Source organism: Vanellus vanellus (assembly GCF_965231255.1).
Source record: "Vanellus vanellus genome assembly, chromosome: 3".
Taxonomy (NCBI): Eukaryota; Metazoa; Chordata; class Aves; order Charadriiformes; family Charadriidae; genus Vanellus; species Vanellus vanellus.
The window spans coordinates 5,166,151-5,180,153 of record NC_138907.1 but is presented as its reverse complement, the minus strand read 5'-3'; the positions used below and the strand labels follow the sequence as shown (position 1 = coordinate 5,180,153).

At 40.3% G+C, this 14,003-nt stretch overlaps 1 long non-coding RNA gene across 1 annotated transcript; it reads right to left on the bottom strand.

Moving 5' to 3' along the window:
* Positions 1–6,447: 6,447 nt before the first annotated feature.
* On the bottom strand, positions 6,448–9,335 carry LOC309670725. Its single transcript, XR_014269035.1, has 3 exons — positions 9,315–9,335; positions 8,153–8,231; positions 6,448–6,508 (listed from the first exon to the last, which is right to left on the bottom strand). It is a non-coding gene; the product is annotated as an uncharacterized lncRNA (long non-coding RNA).
* Positions 9,336–14,003: the final 4,668 nt, after the last annotated feature.

Genomic DNA, 14,003 nt, shown 5'->3' with positions numbered 1-14,003 from the left:
CCAGGTGCATTACTATTATTTTTGTCAGCTGACTTTGGCTATAGCTAGAGGCAAGATACCAGGATTCTTAGACCAGTTTGATCCAGTGCTTCACTTCCTGTCTTCCAGTTAAAGCAAGTGTTTTAAGATCCCATTTTTCTCCACTTATCAAGTCCAAAGACAAGTCCTCCCTCCTGCTTTTCACTGGCTGCTGCACTAGCACAGTTAACACCTAGGCTGCTGTAAGGAATTCAGCTTCCTGCTCTGGCAGGGAATGTCATGGGGCAAGCAAGAGAAAAAGGTAGCGAGGGAGGAAAAATAAAAACCCACCACCAAAACTTCTACAGCAAAGGACTGAGTGTTTGACATGACATTTGTCAAGCCTAACACGATGGCTCTTTAATGGTGCTTAGCACAGGCATTGCCCAATAAAGTCTGCCGAAGCCTGCTGCGATACAAAAGCAGCATAGGCAAACTGTTAAGTCTTTATTTCCTGTTCCCAGCTACCTGACTCAGATCAAAGATAAGCCGCTTGTCACTGCCTTGTTTAAGCAGCCAAGCAGGCACTAAGGTAATTCCAGAATATGGCCCTCCTACTACAGTACATCATACTAGGAATGAAAATAATAGTAAAAAGAAAAAACACATTCATTTCTCTCCTTATGGAATACAGTTAAAAGCCCCATTTTCTTGCCCACTGTATCTCGAGCCTCACACACTCCCTTGATTAATTTCCAATCCCCTATGCCTTAGGAAACCTTTTGTTGTTTGAAGTATGTTTTTTCTAATCTCAAAGGCCTCTTATTTAAACACTGTCAGGCCTTTTGATGGTTAAAGCATTTGTGGTTATTAGTCCTGAGGAAGGTTCTAATGCAGAAGCCACTCCATGAAAAGTCATGGCTTCCAGATTAATGATAAACTCAAAGGTTGTTCAAGGCATTCTGCTGGAAGCCTTCCTGCATCGTGCTTTGAGTTTGTTTGCCATAGAACAATGCTACTGTGCCTCCTCTCAAAAGAGGGTGGAGAGAAAGGAAATGCTAATAGAGAAAGGTTGGTCTTGTGGATAAGGCACAAGGCAATGATTCAGGAGACTGGAATTTGGCTCTTGGCAAGTCAGCCTTTCTACTCTTAGGCAAGTCGTTTAATTCTCTGAGTCTCAACTTCCCCAACAGAAATCAGAGAAGACACTTCCTTGCTCCCACACTTCTGCCTTATTCACTCATGATGCAACTTCTTCAGGGGATGAACCGCTTATTATATGAAAGTGCCGAGCACAATGAAATGATAGGCTTTGGTAGTGTCAAAAAAGGCAGTCTTCCCTCTTTCTCTTCGTACCTCCAGGCAACTCGCTCATGCGTGTTCTTATGCTGTTGCAAGCACTCTTTTGGTGATACAGGAGCTTGCTTAAAAGTAAGCTAGGGGAAACAAAAAGATTATTTTTCTGCTGGTTCAGTTTTTACTGAGCCAGTTCCATGTACAGTCACAGAAGTGACTGTGCCAGCAGCAAGGAACGTGGTGGCACCAAGACCAGAACAAGTTTCTGGAAGACAGATTTGGGCAGAGGTGCCAGCTTCCTGACAGAGTGCTAGCTTCATGGGACTGCAGCATAACACTGTATTTTTAGCTTGAGAAATTGATAAATCTCTCCGAGATGTCTCATTCACAATCCTTCCTTCCCAGAGCTAGATTTCAGAGCAGAAGTCCTCAGGCACCTTCTCCCTCAGCCCTCTCAAGTGTTTCCTATTCCTTTCTCCTTATCCCAGTGCTACAAACACGTACTACAGTTTGGGAGTTGCTGCATTATTTTAATAGAGAAAGATCTTTCACTTCAGTTGGCAGGCATAGAAAAAAAAAGTGTGTTTTCTTTTTCCACTGCGCTACATAAAACCCTCTATTACAGCAAAGCCCACCTGGTAACCTCTGAAATGGACAAACTGCAAACTTCTTCCTTATGCCACAACCAAGATTTATCTGATGCAGCAGCGCTGTAGCGAGTGGACTTAGGGAAGAGGCGAGCTCAGGATGAGCACAAGGAGCTAAATCAGCAGAAAAAAACCTTTTACTGCCCAGAATATTTTATTTTTTTTTCAAATAAATTAGCTCTCCAAGCCAGATCACTATTCACTATTGCTAGTACAAAGGGAAACAATAGAATTACTCTGTGACAAAAACTACGCAGTGACAAAAAAATAGGGAGGCAGAAGGAAGGATGGGAATTGTCCCTTTGGCAACAGCAAGCTATTGCAGTACCTTAGTCATAACATGAAAACTACACATTGAAAAAAAAAAATAGGCAACATATGCTTATATTAATTCTCCTGCTCCCCAAAACCCCAGCACATACCAGCCAGCCATTATGCACTGGATCCACCTACAGAGGATAACAATTGCTCATCCAGGTTTTTATTTCGAGACTTCCCTTTTTCTTCAGGGCTCGCAAGGAGTTTAGGCTACTTAACATCACCTTGAGCTTCAAGAGTCCCAGAAGACCGTATCTGCAGCCAATAATAAAGAGATAAAAAGGCACATTGTTTCAGTACAGCCCTGCCAGATATATCTCTTTTTAACTTGAAGTCTTACACCTTATTTTTAAATCCCTAGCCCAATGACTCATGTAGTTCTGACTTGTACAGTTAAAGGATTACACCCAGTAATCACAGAAAGTGACAACACTCTTCAGGCTGAACATAAACACATAACACCTTCTGGGACCAGTTTATGCATAAGTCCTCCTACGTATGCAAAACATATCTACAATTTGTAAATTGGCCAGCTACTCATCTTATCTGGACCTGCATTAGCCTTTTTTGCAAATTGCCTGGGGCTGTGTGTCACAGTGCCACCTCACCATGCAAAGTCTTACCTTCAATAGTTGTGAGTAACCCACAATCAACACACCGCTGCTTCACCCCACTTGAACAGTTAAGTCTCCACAGTGTCTGTTTGGACAGACACCGCGTATGTATGGATGTATATGTGTGTGCACATACATCCGATTTACTAGGATGCTGCAATAAAATAATTTAGATTTACTGAAAAGGCCAACATTCTAATAAGGCTACAATTTTTAGCCTGAGCTTTCTTAATTACAAGGTTGAACCCCCTTGCTTTCTTACACAGAACAGTGATGGGTGTTGCTATTTCATAGTCTTGTTCACTTGGCAGTCACTGCATGACATGACGGTTTTTGCTTTTAGGACATTTGGGGAAGTTTGACATCCTTTTTGTAATCAATGTAGTGGTTAGTCTCTCATATAACAATACATTTGATAAATATTCATTTATCTGCACAGCAATTCCACTTATGAACCTTAATATCAATGAAAACAGATAAAATCCAAACAACATCCTCTGGATTTTCAGTCTAAAATATTGTACCTTAGGTATAGTAAATGTGTCATCCACCATGAGACTCGGAACATTTTCAGATGCCTAGAAAAAGTACTTTCCTCTATGCAAGTAAAGAATATACATATCAATCTTCTGACTTATTTTTCATTAAAAGGAACAATAAGCCAGGAAAAATAATAATCCTTCAAGACATCTGTTGCACAATACACACATTGAAAGAGAGAAAGGAACTGAACAGATTTGTTGCCCTGTGCAGCAGAAGAAACAGATCTAGACACATAGCCTCTTGAATGGAAAACACACAGACATGAAGGGAGAATTGCCACCACGAGCTGCCTCTGGCAAGTAAATGCAGAAACTAGAGGAAGGAGAAGGCCTAACCCAAGAAAGAAATGAGAGAAACAAGCCAGTGGCAAGAAGGATTAATTAGAATAAGGCCTAGAGTTGGCTAGAGAGCAATGTCGTATATAAAGTTGAATATAAAATGAGATAACTGCTTAATGGGAAAAGTTTCTTAACATGCAGATGGAGAAAAACTGAATTATATATAGTGAAGCCACCAATGTCCTAGATCCGCTTCTGATTAGTCTCCAGTGAGACCTTGGGGTGCAAGCCAAGTCAGGCATGCTGAAAATCAACCTGTTGAATTATCTGTTTCACAAAGGCTGAGACATGTAACTGCTAGCTAAAATTCTCCATTGCACTAGCCTAGACAATTAGAGGATAAGCATTACAGGTTCCAATATCAAAAGAGTAGGAACGAAAAGGGCGCTGGGGGTGGCACGGGGATTTGGAATAATTTGGATTTGGCCTGATTACTGTTCTACTGGTCTTGCTCCTGGGTGTCGCAACAGCTTGTCTTTTAAGGGCCTTGATGCCACTCCCCCAGTGATCATGAGTAATACAGTTGGGTTTGCGGTGTCTCAATAAAATGCCCCCTCGTGGTCACTATAATGATTTCCTGAAAGGGCATGCAAAGTACTGCCTTCCCAGTAAATCTCACTACATCTGCTTCTAACTGCTTGTCATACTTACGTGGTTTCATGCTTCTTTCAGCACAAAAGGGTAAAGATCTTCGTGCATAAAGCTTTAGTCACTGTGGTATCTTGAGCTCTCATCTCCAAGAAAAGTAGCCAAAGATAGCTGACTGTGCCTATTCCAGAAGTTTCTATTAAAAGAAAACCTGCACAAATAATGATCTAATAACAGAAAATAAACTGAGATCAAAGTTCCCACTTGAATTTTCAAAGTATTTTTATGAAGCTACATAATAATTTGCTCTTAAAAAAAAAAAAAAAATCAGACAAAAGCCAAATCTATAGGTCTACTTTAAAAAGGTTGTTACTTTTTAAAAATTAAACACAACTGTTTAGGTTTTTGTTACCACCTTCTCTTATCCTGTAAAAGCAAAAACCACTGAGCAAACTGATTTAGATGCAATACCGCTTCAAAGCTTTTGAGAGACTAGACACTCATGGTTCAATAAGCCAGCTACCGAATCTGTTCACAATGGCATGGATGTTGCGTAGCCCAGTAAGAAGTGAATTCTGTAACTGGCTGATTCCAGGAGACTCAAACACAGTGATGGCAAAGAGACTTGTGTAAAGTACAACTAACTACTACATTTAATTAATATTCTTACAGTCTACACCCACCTATAAGTGATCTGAAGAGACTGTCACAGTTCAGAAATTGGTACTGAGGCCTGATTCACTTTCAGACACTTTTGCTGCTGCAAGTTTTTCCAACTTATCCGGCCTACCAAGTGAGACCGTATATCCCAGGAAGAAGGTCTTGCTGCAAGAAAAGCTTTAATTACGGCTTTCTTCACAGATAGTGATCAGCTTCCTGACAGATGCTGTCTTTTAAATTGCTCATGCTACCCTGTTTCACCATCTTCACCTGTTTTCTGACACTATTTTTTGACTGCCAAGCCTTTGGGGCAATTTGGGGGGATTTACCATCCTGTTTCCACAGTACAACAGGGTGGTCTAAGACCACAGCTCCTTGGCTGCATGGTAACCAGGGTCAATCTAATCTCTTACGTGTTTAGGCAACTACACATGATGCTATCTACATATTGTTATACAATATATACTCGTGAAGTAGAGAGACTGTTTACTCTGTCATATACTTAGCAATCAGCTCTACAGGCCACAAACTATTCTTTAGTTTCAGAGTGATTCATCCAGTGGTACACCAATTTCTTTTTGGGGTTATGCTACTGCTACTAATTCCTTCTCCAAGAGTGGGCAGCTCTTAGGGTGCAAAAAGACCATTAAGAAGTAAACCTGAAATAATTACAACATTCCTTCAAAACCCCACGTTGCTTAGTAGCTGGATTTTTTAATACAAGAATTTATATTCCTTTTACATATCCTAGTTACACATGGTGCTGTTTCTGCTTCCTGAATATGCATCTTTAAGCTTCAGTGTCAACAAACACTGGTACAGCTATGCAATTATAGCACTTTTGCTTCTGCAAATATTCCCATGACCTACGTCACAAAAAACTCTATGGCAGGTGACCCAGTTACTACAGACTTGGTCAGTTCAGGACTTCACACTTGCAACACAGTTAAAACCTTATTTGCAAAACAGCACTGCTGTAACTGCTGAAGTGGAAGCCATGTGACCTGGCATGTTTTTAATTGTAATGTAGACAGAACTGTTCATTTACATAGCCTAGGAGTAACATATACTTCTGTTCTGATGCCAGAGGACACCAGAAATGTAGGAAGTGAAAAAAGAAAGGCGGCCGCTTGCATAATTTACTCAGACAATTACTGTCTCATCATTACTATTCCTGCTTGGAAGAATGTTTACTAGTGCCCCTAGAAGAAGAATGGAAAAATAAAATTAAATATATAGCTAAATGGAACCACAGAATAAATTATATTTAGCACAGCAATTACAGTTTCACCCAGACTATAGGTATTATGAACAACCTATATTTGTGTGGTCAACAACCCTGCCTCATAAACATCCCTGTAATTAATTTGAAATAACAAAAAACAGGGGTACATAAGTGTAATGTTATTTTTGCTCCCTTTAACAGAATGTTTGGCTCCTTAGCTACATTCAGACAGTTGATTCACCACAATGGATGAAGCAGAAGTCTCCAGCCAGCGAAGGACAACTTGGGTGTGCTGGGGACGAAGGTGGTGGCAACAACCTCCTAAAGTGATTAAAAAACAAACTGATTATGGTTTATGAAAACAATAAACAGCAAAGTAGCAACAGCTTAACCGATAAAAGTAGGGTTTTTTTCTCCCCCTCCCTTTAATAGCAACCCTAACCACTTTATTCTCCAGCAGTCCTGTCCAGTTTTCTTTCTTTTGCAACATCCTCCCCTTCATAAGCCTCTAACCCACAATTCTTTCAACTTCTGCAAAAAGATACTGGCTGTCTTCCAACCCAGAGCTTTCTAATGTAGTGTGCATAGCAGTGCTTTATGAACAGAAGTTTGGTATCTTCATAAATCCCTGTTCTGGCTCAGTAAGATGGAGGGGAGCCAGAATTTTCTGTGGTTCCCTTTACAAGAGCATCTCCATCTTTCCTCATAACACGCTCAAGCAGCAGAGGCTGATCAACAGCTTTATTCAGGAAATCTAGGAAAAATCGCACTCTGAAGAAGAGCGTTATGTCAACTTCCCTCAATTGAGTGTTTCTTCCACCTTTATTTGAGGGGCTTTAAGCAACTCATTAAGCAATAGCACATTCTTCGGCCCTGGAGGCACGCTCATTGCACTGCCTCGCTGCACTGAGCAAGCTTTGATTACAGGACTAAGCTTTTTAAATTTGGGGCCGTGCAATGATACATTCATAGCAATACAGTACAGTTATGAGTCAAGAACCCAATCACACATCTTTCTTACAGGCAAAACTTCCACTTGGGTTGACTGGAATTTTGTCCAAGTGATAAAAATACACAGCCCTGCAAACATACCATTCATTTAAGTATTTAAGGGAGATGGCTACCAGCAACTTGCTGTAAACTGTCATTCATTCAGAAAGATATAACAATACACCAGTTCACATACATAACATTCATAATTCAACCGACTCGACTCAGTAGCTACAACCCTTTCCTAAATAAAAGGATTTGGCTTCTACTGAAGCCAAGAGTCATTTTTAACAGGGGGATAATTTGGGGCCTAAAATGCATGGTAATAAAAGAAGTCTGGTATCATGGCTGTGAGTTGGAGGCAAACCCATGGCAACACCGAGGTCCTATGGTGCTCGGTCTTGCAGTACTTAACATACATCTTGAGGGTTCATGTTTCACCGAGCAACAGAGCCTCTTCGATTCATGCAGTTCACCATTATTTTGTGATACTTAAGGCCTTTGGGGCTTTAACATGTGACGTTAAGCATGGAGCCTCCTACATTGGAATCGTATCGCGAGACATCCCATTTCTCATAACAGTTGACATGATGCTTCTGCAAAGATTTATTCAATCACTTGAAAGCTACATTCATCTTTCACATAGAAAGTCTGGTTAGATGCTGCAGCAACTGCTCAGCAGCAGAAAAAGACATCTCTAGCAGACCATTTAATCAAGACTCTCAATGAAGACTATGTAAAAAGCCACCTACAATTTGGACAGTTAAAACTCTAATATTTTTACACCCCCCTCCCCTTTTTTTTATTTAAGGACATACATTTAGCATCCATTCTTCTTCTGTAGAGACTAGTAGTAACTCCTTAGAAAATGTGTCACTTTTTTTTTTTTTTTTTACATTTCTACTATGAGGAATTATTGGGATTCCCCCTTACGAACCTTACCCAGCCCCACAATGGTAAGATATAAGAACTTACCCATCAGCACTTAGTAAGGTGTTAACTTGGATCTGACAGTCCTATGGCACTGCATGTTGTGCTAAAATTCTTAGTGAGGCTTTTTTGTGGAGAACCAAAAATAAGCAAGAAAAATTTGTGACTTTTTTTCTTCTTAAGAAGGTAATCAAGATCTGAAAGGAAAAGTTGTTTAATCTGCAAGCTTATAAAAAAGCAACAAGAAAGAATAGCAGGCTATCACATATGTCATGGCTTAATAAAAATTAGCAGTTGGTTTCAGTTATGGTCTCTAGACAGAGTTACGACAGTTCTTAGCTGGATGCAGTAACTATGTACTGGGAATCCCCATTGCAAGCACAGACAGCGTGACTCTAAAGAAAAAGGGTCAAACAACACAATCTCACACATTCAGGGAATTTGGCTTCAGTTTCTAGTATTGCTGCAAAACTTCTGTCTGACCCTCCATAAGTCTTTAATCCCTATGCTTTAGACTCCTCACCTGTTTGATAGCAGAGATTTTAAAAAAACTTCAGAAATGTTGCAAAGAATTATGAAGTGTTGAAAAAGAATTTGACATGGTGTCAGGGAAAGCCTTGAAAAAAGTGCACAACAGTACCAAAACTCAATACAAATAAGGAACTGTCAGTGGGCTCACTGGTTCATCCTCTGTCCAATTATTTCAGATAAAAATTCATCTTAAACATTGGTGATAGGGACATTCATTATGTAAGATTATCCCAAGCTTCTCAACAAAAGCCCTCCTTAATAAGTAGTTGAAAACCAAAACAATCTAAGCAAAAGGAATAGTGACAAAGACAAGACCCAAGTTCACATACAAGCAGGAGCTGATGAAGTAATGCAGTCTTGCTCAGAAGTCGCTAGAAACCCATGGTCAGTTTCTATACTGAAGCCTTAAGCTCTTCTAAGTAGTTGCTTTGACTTTTTAGACCTTCGCACAAGGACAAACAAAAGTGCAGCAGGGATTCCCCATGACATCACAGCCACTGAAATCAGGGATGACCTTTAAGGCTGAACACACACAACATTTGAGTCTGAACATACGAACCTCTATTTGAGCTCCATAGCTGGGCTTCTGGGCAATCCAGCTCAGCTTACTTGTTACTGAGAGGTGAACTGAAAACAACTTTAAATAAGCACAGACTAGAGAAAATTGAGATATTACCTTTACTGAATTTTCCCCACTTGAAGTCACAACATGTAAGAACAGGAGAGAAAGTTAACACACTTGATTACTAAATTATATTCCTCTTACTGAAATAAGTAAATAGATTTATAATTTTACAGGCATGTGCCAAATATTTACTCTGAATTACAGAAAGTAAACATCTCTGTACTTATGCAACTTATAATTTGGTGTAACCCAGTGATTTATTTAGTGGGTGAACAGGGGAACAGAAACAGGGGATTCCCTTGCCTTCTCATTGCTAGTACTTGGCTGTTTGCAACATGGTAATTTTCCTCAAAACGCGACTCCCAGAGGTATATTTTTGTCCTGTTTGATTTTAACCGAATTGCTGCAAGCAATCACTATACAGAAAATACCGTATCCATGACTTTCTTATTGCTCATGATTTGACAGACTGCATTTTTATTTTTTTTTGTAAATGCACTGAACAAAACCTATGCTGGGTTGCTTTACAGACTCTACCAACAGCCGTTATTCTACATAGCAGAAAAAGTACAGTATTGGTAAAGACATGTAAAACCACCCAAAATGAATGGGGAAAATTATCATATGCTATGCCATCTAGACAAAAACTAGAAGTGAGTGTAATGGCCAGCTAAAAGTCTTGCAAGAAATACTTAAAGACTTCTGGTTTTGTATATACAATTCAGAAGCAACTTCCAGTTTCCCCACAGTCTAATGCCTTCCTCATTTGGGACAGCAGAAAATGTATAATTTAAAATAGCAATTACTTCTTTAAGCTTAGTTATTAGAAATCGCTATTGTATTGCTCACAATGACATGTTTATGCCCTTCTACTTGAGCAGTACAAAAAGCTGTACATAATAAAAATGTATATTTGGTATCATAAAAATGAAAGGAACAACAACCCAACAAAAATCACAACAAACACACTAAAGCAGTGTTGAAGGCATACAGCCAAGCACTTATGTCAATGATACACAGAACCTCAGTTTTTCTTTGTGTGCGTGCAATTGGATATAGTGTTTATAACTTTCTATTCTTGCTAAGTGACCACACAGGAAAAACAGAGCAGAATTAGAACTGCAGGAACCAAATAATTCTAGCATTTTCTAGCTTTAGTTAATGCTTTAGCAAGTAGGTACTATGTTTTATTTTTATCATATTACCATCAATGCACTTTGTTGTTATAGCCAGTCAACACTTCCTATTTTAAGGCCACATTTTCAGTTACTCCAAGTTTGCCAAAAACTTTTCTTTGGAGTATGATTACATATAATGCGCTGATTTTTAAGAAAAACAGAAGAAAAATTACTCAGTCATTTCTAAGAATAAGTCATGGGGAACATATGCTGCTTTAGTTATATTCAAAGAATTCTTAAAACTTTTATTAAGAAACCCTTATTCACATTTCAGAAACAGATCAAATTTAGCACAGAGGCTGTGCTGCTGTCACTATTGGACTTTTTGCTCTTCCTTTGAAGAACCGCACATATCTAGGCATGTGTTGAAACTTTGAAAAGATGGAACTTACACACGCTCACCAGACTTGCTTAGTAGCCAAGAATTTTTAGCTTTCCCTCCGTTACCCATACTGCAGAGACTGAGTTGGATGGCCCCCACAGTAAGCAGCTGATTGCCAGGCTCCCACACACTAAAACTGAAACAGGGTAGGTTATTTCTCCTCTGTTTTCAGGACTCCTGGGATTTTTTTACTCCATCAGCACAGTCCAAAGTACTACTTAGTTCAAGTGCACAGGAAGCAAAGATGGATTTGGGCGAGAAAGGAAAATCTAGGTTATCAGAGAAAAAGGAAGACAGGCCAGAGTCTGAGATGAGGTGTGAATAAGAAACAAGGTTGGGTGAAGAGAGCAGGATGATTCAGACAGGGTCTTCCCAGCAAAGAGGAACTGCCCAAGGACAAGCACTCCCAGTTTGATTTTCTTGATTTCTATCTATTTCTTGAAGGTCATACAGCTGAGAGGTCAACAGGCTGTATCTTCTGGAACAAGAGGAAAATCAGCCCCCAGACTGTTTTGTTAAGATCCTCCCAGAAAAAATACAGAAGGTCCAGCAGCCTGAAGCCCTGAGCCCTTGGGCCATGCTCAGAGCTTGCCACCCCAGGGGCAGATGATGGCTGAAAAAAAACCCTCAGCTACAGTGAAGGGCAGTCCATGCCAACCAGCATGCTAGGAGGCAGCAAGGAGTGCTCAACAGCCCACCACTCAGCTTGGGGCTGGAAAACACCCCACTGTACTATGCTTAATCCAGCGTGGCCCAGCAGGATTGCAGAAAAGGTAGAGCAACAGCAGAGCTGGCCAGGAAGCTGGGGGCTCCAGCTAGTCCCCCCAACCCCTCCGGGCCAGTGCTCAGGGTTTGCAGGCAGCACAGGGCTGCAGTGGTGTTTCCCAGAGCACTGCAGCGGTGCAGTCACATGCCAGCACCGTCACAGCACACGCAGCCCTCTGCCCCCAGCCCGCCCCCGCCACAGACCTTACAGCAGGAAACCCATCCCAGCGTGGGAAGCCCAGCCACAGCTCCCCTTCGCCCCGCCAGCCCTCCCCACTAGGGAAAGGGCACACAGCCCCCACAGCCACTCTGCAGTGGGTGGATTGAGGGACGAGGCTACAGCCCAGTGGGTGGTCCTGTGGGAGAAGGTGCCTGTTTTCACAGGAGCAGGTTACTGCTCAGATCAAGGGAGCACCTACCGCCATTTGATTTCCTCTGGGGGCAAGACACAGAGTACCTGCAGCTCAGAGTAGTTGTTTGCCCCTCAGCTGCATGCAGATACATAGCACACTATAGCCACATCTTTTCAGTTACTGGAATAATGCATAAAAACAGACTGTTTATAAGAAGTGTGATGAGGTAATTGCAAAAATAGAGCTAGGAGTTTTCACTTGTGTTTTTAGGCTGAACAGCTTATCTCACTAAGTATTACATAAAGGCAGTATTAAAAAGTCCCCTCCCTCCCAAAGTCAAGATTAACAATTTCAAGATACTTCCCACCCCCCCCTTGCTTTTTACTCATTAAAGCAAAGAATAAGTATTCTATTACTTTCTCTTCATTTCTACAGGGACATCCATTGCAACAGCAGAACTGTAGGTGACTTTACATTAACTGTTTCTTTGCTTATACCTAATAAGTAAAACCACAGGAGATGTTAGTTCCAGCAATGGAATTTCTTGCTCAAAGTTACTAACCATACATGATTTCAGTACAGAGCTGCTCCTCTTTAAGGAGATTGATCATGCAGCCCTCACCCCTTCCATCCAGACCTCCAAGCCACACATACAGCAAACAACTAAGAAAGCAGATAGAAACTAGCAAAGTCTGCAGAAAATCTGATATCAGAGAACCTCCCTCACTCAGTCTCTATGCATGAGTAACTTTCCTTTCAGTCACTTTAACAGAGGACTCGCTCCATAAACAAAAGAAAACATTTGAGTTGAATGTTGCAGTGTGAACTTTATTCAAAACAGCTGAAATCTAATCCTTCTGCAACATCCAGGGAAACTCTAGAACAGTGATGTCACTCTGCACTGGGCAAAGCGTTGAGTCAGTGTACATTAATGTAAACTGTGTAATCTCACCTATGCTGGATCAAGTCCGAGAAACTAGTAACTTAAATTCTTCCTAAATAGTCTTCTTAAAAGCCTAAGAGTAAGGAGGAAAAAAAAAAAAAAAAGTAATTACTAAGATAATTGTGAAACAAGAAGAAAAAAAATCTGTGTAAAGGCATACACTTTGATATCCGTTAGCTAGGTTAGTTTGAGACTAGTTGCATAAATGCATGTGCTGACATAGTGGTTAAGGGCAAAACAGGCCTTAACAGTTTTGGAATACTTAAGTGGAATAATTTTTTTTAAAAGCATGGTAATATTACAGGGTTGTAGACTATTACAGAACACTGACTTTTCATATTTGCTTTGCTGTTTATCTTATCACCCATCTCAGCTTTAATTCCTTCAAATTCATGATGAATTTTTATTTACACAGGTGTTGAAGTTGTATACATACTGTAACTAGTACACAGATTTAATAATATTTAAATACCATGGTTTTAACACAGGTCAAAAATGAGGTAACCATTTTATAAATTCAAGGTGTAGTTCTGCTAAAAGCCACTTAAGTAACATGGGTTCTGTTTCTTAATTTTAACCTGTGACTAAACCTAAGCCTTGCAGTCTAATTCTGGGGGTTTTGGAGGGGAGAGGGAAGAATAAGACCTCTCAAACCCACTAAGGCCAATTTTTTAAGAGATAAATTGCACTTGAAGTAAGCTGGAAACCAGCGGTAATAAGGAAAAAACTAAGTATATTGTGATAAATAGTCATGCTTTCTCCAGAAGTTTGGAATACTAGGTAGGTGGAATGCTAGAGAAAGACCACCTCACAAGATACATGCCTCTTCTTATTCCTTTACAGTCTTCCAGTCTTGTCACTAGGGTTTTAGGTGGATGCTTAAGATGATAAGAGCTCAGAATTGTTGTTTAAGCCAAGCAACTAATTTTAGAAGAATTCAGGGGTATCTATTGTCAACATAGCAAACTGGGACTCCAGCTGCCAATGCAGTTTGCAAACTGCACTATTAGGAGGGCATTAATTCAAAACCTGGAAATACTAGAAGCAGGAAAGCAGTGTTCCTAGTCTCAAATTTACTCTAGCATGACATTATTGTTTTGTAGAATGTATTTTTTTGTG